At 31.4% G+C, this 6125-nt stretch overlaps 1 pseudogene; it reads right to left on the bottom strand.

The window, feature by feature from the left end:
* LOC102885766 overlaps nt 1–1615 on the bottom strand; it is a 13576-nt pseudogene extending 11961 nt beyond the window's left edge.
* Between the last annotated feature and the right edge of the window lie 4510 nt (nt 1616–6125).

The following is a 6125-nucleotide window of genomic DNA, read 5'->3' as shown; positions in this document are numbered from 1 at the left end:
TCAACTATTTTTGATAAGCTTTGTGTTTACAAAAAAAAAAAATGAGTGGAAAGTACAGAGAATTCCTACAAAATCCTTTCATCATCCCTTCACTGAGCTCCCCTGTTATTAGCATCTTGCATTAAAGTGGTATATTTGTTGTAATCAATGAGCCAATATTCATACATTACTATTACAGTGCATAATTTACATTAAAGTTCATTCTGTGTGTTATAATTCTATGATTGTTAACATGTATCCACCATTCCAGTATTATACAGACTAATTTCACTGTACCAAAATTGTCCTGCTCTCCACTTATTCATTCTTCCCTCTGCCTGAACTCCTGGCACCACAGATGTTTTAAGTGGCTTTATAGTTTTGCCTTTTCTATAATGTCTTATAGTTGGAATCATACAGTATGTAGCATTTTCAGATTGGCTTCTTTTGTCTAGCAATATACATTTAAGTTTCTGTCATGTCTTCATGGCTTGAGGGTTTATTTCATTGTAGTGGTGAATAATATTCCACTGGATGGATAAACCACAGTTTGTGTATCCATTAACCAACTGAAGAATGTCTTGGTCACTTGCACTTTAGCAATTATGACTAAAGCTGCTATAAACATTCATGTGTGAAATGTTGTGTGGACATAACTTTTCAACTCATTTGGGTAAATACCTAGGATCACAACTGATAGATCATAGTTAAAGTATGTTTACTTTTGTAAGAAATTGCCAAACTATCTTCCAAAGTGACTAGCATTTTGCATTTCCATCAGCAACAAATGAGAATTCTTTTCCATGTCCTCATAAGCATTTGGTGATGTCAATGTTGAATTTTCGCTATTCCAGTAGGAACGTAGTGTGGCATCTCCTTGTTTTAATTTGCATTACCCTGGTAACATATGATGTAGAGCAACATTTCAGATGATTTTTGTTATTTTTACATCTTCTTTGGTGAGATGCCTGTTGAGATATTTTACTCATTTTTAAATTAGGTTGTTTGTTTTCTTATTGTTGAGTTTTTAATAGCGCTTTATATATTGATACCAGTTCTTTGTCAGATACACCTTTTAAAAATGTTTTCTCCAAGTATATGGCTTATTATTTTTTTTTTTTAACCTTTTCACAGCATCTTTCTCAGAGCAGAAGTTTTAACTTTAACAAAGTCCAAATTAACAATTTTTACTCTATGTATAGTGCTTTTCGTATGTAACTAAGAAGTCAGAGCCAAATCCAAGGACATCTAGATTTTCTTTTTTGTTGTCTCCTAGGAGTTTTATAGTTTTTTACTTTATATTTAGGTCAAAATTTCACTTTGAGTTGTTTTTTGAGAAGAGTGTAAAGTCTGTGTCTATTCATTTTTTTTATATGTATATGTACAGTTTTTCCAGCACTATTTGTTGGAAAAAAAAATCCTTTCTCTTTTGTGTTGCCTTCATCACATATCTGTTGACTCTATTGTGGTCTATTTCAGAGATCTTTATTCTGTTTCACTGATCTATTAGCATATATTTTCATGAATACCATAGTGTCTTGATTACTGAAGTTTTATAGTAAGTCTTGAAGTCACGTAGTGTAAGTTCTCCAATTTGTTCTATTCCTTCAATATTGTGTATGCTCTTCTGGATCATGATCAAGTTGGGAAGAACTTACATTGTCATAATAGTGAGTCTTTTTATCCATGTAATATCTCTCCATCTTTTCTAAATTTTATTAGCAGTTTTATACTTTTTTCATATAGATGCTATGCATATTTTACTTGATATCTATCTTAAAATTTCTTATTTGAGGTGCTTATGTAAATGTTATTGTATTTTTAACTCTCAATTCCAACTGTTTGTTGCCGAAATACGAAAAAGCAATTGACTTTTGCATAATAACATTTTATCCTACAACTCTGCTATAATTGCAGTTTTACAAGTAGGTTTTGTTATTGTTCAGGTATGGTGGAACCAAGATATCAGGAAATCACTGTCATTGAAAAGATATTTCATTACTCAAAGTTCCCAAGCATAGGTAGCATGATATACCATACAACACAAAGCCATATGAGGAAGTACCATAGACTGTCAAAAGGCAGAAGGAGTGAGTGGAAAGCATGGGAAAGAGGTTATACTTTGGTTTCTATGAAAGGCAAGGGAAAGCAGAATAGGCAGATTTAGGACTAGCTAGTTTGAATTTCAAGGGCCTTTGGGGTATAGGGGCTTTCTCTGGTTGTCTGATAACTGGCCCTGAGATGATTAAGGCAAAGAAATGTTGCCTCTTGCAGTTTAAGAGTTAAATAGAGGAGATGATTGGGAGTGTGGACTCAGGATTGGTAAATTTGCATGTGAAAGGTTGTCTCCAGAAGAAGACATTTGCTTTCTCCTAAGAATTGGCTAGCCCCCAGATGGATAATATCTCCCCAGTCAGCAAGGCCCCAGAACATCAAGAATACAATCAATCAATCAGTCAAGCAATCAATCAATAAGAAAATATAGTTAATACAATAATTAACTCCAAAAGTTTTGTTATTGATTCTTCAGAATTTTCTAGACAATTAAGTAATCTGTAAACAAAGACAGTTTTATTTCCTCCTTCTATATTTGTATACCTTTTATTTCCTTTTTTTTTTTTGTCTTAATTCACTAGTTAAAACTATTTGTACACTGTTGAAAGGACTAGTGAGAGGGAAACATCCTTGTATTATTCCTGATCTTAGCAGAAAAGTATCTCATTTCTCACCATAAAGTATGATGTTAGCTGTAGGTTTTTGTAGTTGTTCATCAAGTTAAAGATATCCCTTTCTATTTCTACTTAGCATACTCTTTTTAATAAATGGTGCTGTGTTAATTGGATATTCATCATAAAAATAATTTAGAGTCAGAAATTACAATAAACACAAATGACTTCATGAAATGACTTCAACATTTTCAGCCTTTTTTAGTGGTCAGAGATTACATAACATTCTTTATTCACACTTGCAGACATCATTTTTATTTTACACCAATCAGTATGTTGTATTTGTGTGAATCTTGTTACTATTTTATTTGCTTCTGTTAGCAGATGGTCATTTATATAATTATATTTTTGTTGATTTAGAGAAAAAGGTACAAATAATCAGAAGGAAGTAAATTTTGTATTGAAATGACTATACCACTTCATTAGAAACAAAGTTTCTCTTATTATAATTGAACTTTCTGTTCCTGGCAGCTGAGATAAAGACATAAATGTATTTGAGAAGATATATGCTAGGGTTTCTGAGAAAAATAAAATGAGTGTCAGAATGCATTGTTCATTCAAACCACTACATACAGAAAAGCACTACTGCTTCTACAAATATTATTTTTGAAATCCATATAAAATAAAGCATAATAGTTACCAATGTACATCAGATAAAATATGTGAGTTCACTAATTAAGTAGGTATTACTCGAAAAAACTCTTACCAGATTAGTTGCCTTAATACTTGAAATGGTCTAGTTAGAATAAATAAAGACCTTGTAATATATCTATATTGAATATTTTCTGACAAGACATTTTAACGTTTTCTTACTTTATCAAGTCAAGTGATAATAAATTCCTGGCATTTGCCAAACTAAGCTTTCTGAATTCCTATATAGTATGACAACCTGTCTTCTCAAGCATAAGTTAGGTGAGACAATTAAATTCCCATCTATTTCTTATAATAGATATATTTTTCCTGAAAAGTGACAAAATATGGTTCAGTATGTCCTCTGTATAAAGGATCACTGTATAAAGTTCAGGCTTGGTCTAACCTTTGGGAGTCAATGATGAAATAGATCTTCAGAATTCTCTGCATGATGAGTTAAATAGTCTTGTTCAAAATTTAAAGACACATTTTATAATCTCATTCTCTCTAATATGTAGAAAATAGTGGAGAAAAAAGTTATCTTTTACTGGAGAAAAAAAAAATTGTGCACTAAATAAGAACAAAATAATAAAAAAGAGAAAGTTGTCAAATATTTTGGGTAGAAAGAGAGGGAGAAAGAACGGGATGGAACTATATTCATTAATAGAGGGGAGGATGAAAATCAGTAGTCAACAAAAAGAACAAGAATCAATCATTGGTTATTTTTCTTTCCGATAGTATGCTAAGAAAGAACAAAGTGTAGTTTCAATATTCAGAGTGAAAATGATTTGAAGATAAAACTCTCACAACTGAATTATAATAAAAACTCATAATGGTTTTCCTTTACTTAAATTACTCTAACTATAAAACCACTTTAATTCAGTCTCGCTTCAAAGTAATTCTTCCAAAAATTCAACTGTGGTTATGTCTCTCCCAATTTAAAACTGGAAGAAACTCTCAATTCAATGCCTTTTAATTTCTTTTAGAATAAAAAAAAATTAGTCCCTAAAAATTATTTACTATGCCACTAATGGCATAACTTCTACTTACTTCTCTTTTCAAGTCTTGTGCCAGAAAGTGTTAAACTTCTTTAATTTTATCATAGAAGCCTTTTCTCTGGTCTTTGATCTTCTAACCTATTAGAACTTAAAACTCAACAATAAGAAAACACAATCTGATTAAAATATGAACCAAAGACATTAATAGACACCTTACCAAAGAAGATACACAAATTACAAATAATCATATGAAAAGATGTTTCATACATATGTCATCAGGGAAATACAAATTGAAAAAACTTTGAGAAATTATCACACACCTATTACAATTGCCAAGAACCAGAATACTGAAAACTCCGAATGCTCGTGAGGATGTGGAGCAAAAGGAACATTCATCCATTGCTGGTAGGAATGTAAAATGGTACAGACACTTTGGAAGATAGTTTAGTTTGGTGTTTTCTTACAAAACTAAACATACTCTTTACCACACGATCTAGCAATCATATTCCTTGACATTTACCCAAATTAGCTGAAAACTTGTGCACATAAAAACTAGCATGTTGATATATGAAGCAGCTTTATTCATAATTGTTAAAACTTTGAAGCAACTAAGATGTTCTTCAGTAAGTGAAAAGATAAACTATGGTACATCTAAATAATAAAATATCACGTAGTGCTAAAAAGAAATATGTAGGGCAGGCTAGCAGGCTGCAAACTAAGACAGGATTTCAATGTTACAGTCTTGAGGCAAAATTCCTTTTACTCTGGGAAATCTGTTTTTCCTCTTCTTTAACTAGATTAGGACCACCTCTATTATGGAGAATAGTCTCCTTTACTTAAAATCAATTTATTCTAAATATGTCATGTTTACAAAATATCTTCTCGGTAACATTTAGACTATAGTTTGAGCAAACAATTGGGCATGGAAACCTAGCCAAGTTGACAAATCAAATCGGGTAATAGGGCAAACACAGACTTTGTGAGTAGAAAGGACCTGTGGGTGAAATGCATAGCATTCATGGTGGTACATTCTTCAGCCTTCGGGTCTCAAGGCTTATCCAGAGATTACATAAACCACTGTAGACAGAAAATAGCACTGAAAGCTTTTTCTATTTCCTAGTGCAATTTACTATCACTCTGCTTTCCAAATGTATTGGAAATATGCTAAAAATAAATCTGACTTTTCTTTATTTGAGAATCATTAAGAATCATTTTGCACAGTAATGAAATTGACAATGTCTATAGCATATAAAATGGTTTTCATGTTTATATTAATCTTACAAATCATTTCTTAAATTCAAAGAAATGTATATATGTATATATAGTTACTCATATAGAGATGTCTATTTGAAATAGACTTGTTTAATAGCATTAATCTATTTGTTCTTAGAATGCTGTTTTGCCCTATCAGTTTAATGAGTTTTATTTAATTTTCAAAGTATTCTTTGCTAATATTTCCATACAATAATGAACTATAGAATTAAGAAGCAAAGAATAAATTACACAAAACAGACATTTTGGTTAGTTAGGCAAGTTTCTGTTGGTCCAGAGATAGAAACAAACAAGCAAACAAATTTAAAAAACTATAGCTATAGGGTTGAAATATTCAATAGTAGTAGTAGTAGTAATAGTCTCATCTGAATGTGGTTCTCATGGTAAATAATGTAACTTTTCACAGTGTTACCCATACAAAGTCTGTGTGCTCAATGAAAGGCCAAAACTCAAACTGTCAAAGTTTGAATAAGGGAAGTTTTATTGATCAAGAAGGCAGCAATTGAGAAGATGGGAGCCC

The sequence above is a fragment of the Pteropus alecto genome, unplaced genomic scaffold, assembly GCF_000325575.1.
Source record: "Pteropus alecto unplaced genomic scaffold, ASM32557v1 scaffold46, whole genome shotgun sequence".
Classification (NCBI taxonomy): Eukaryota; Metazoa; Chordata; class Mammalia; order Chiroptera; family Pteropodidae; genus Pteropus; species Pteropus alecto.
The sequence above is the reverse complement of the archived record's forward strand: the minus strand, read 5'-3'. Positions and strand labels throughout refer to the sequence as shown.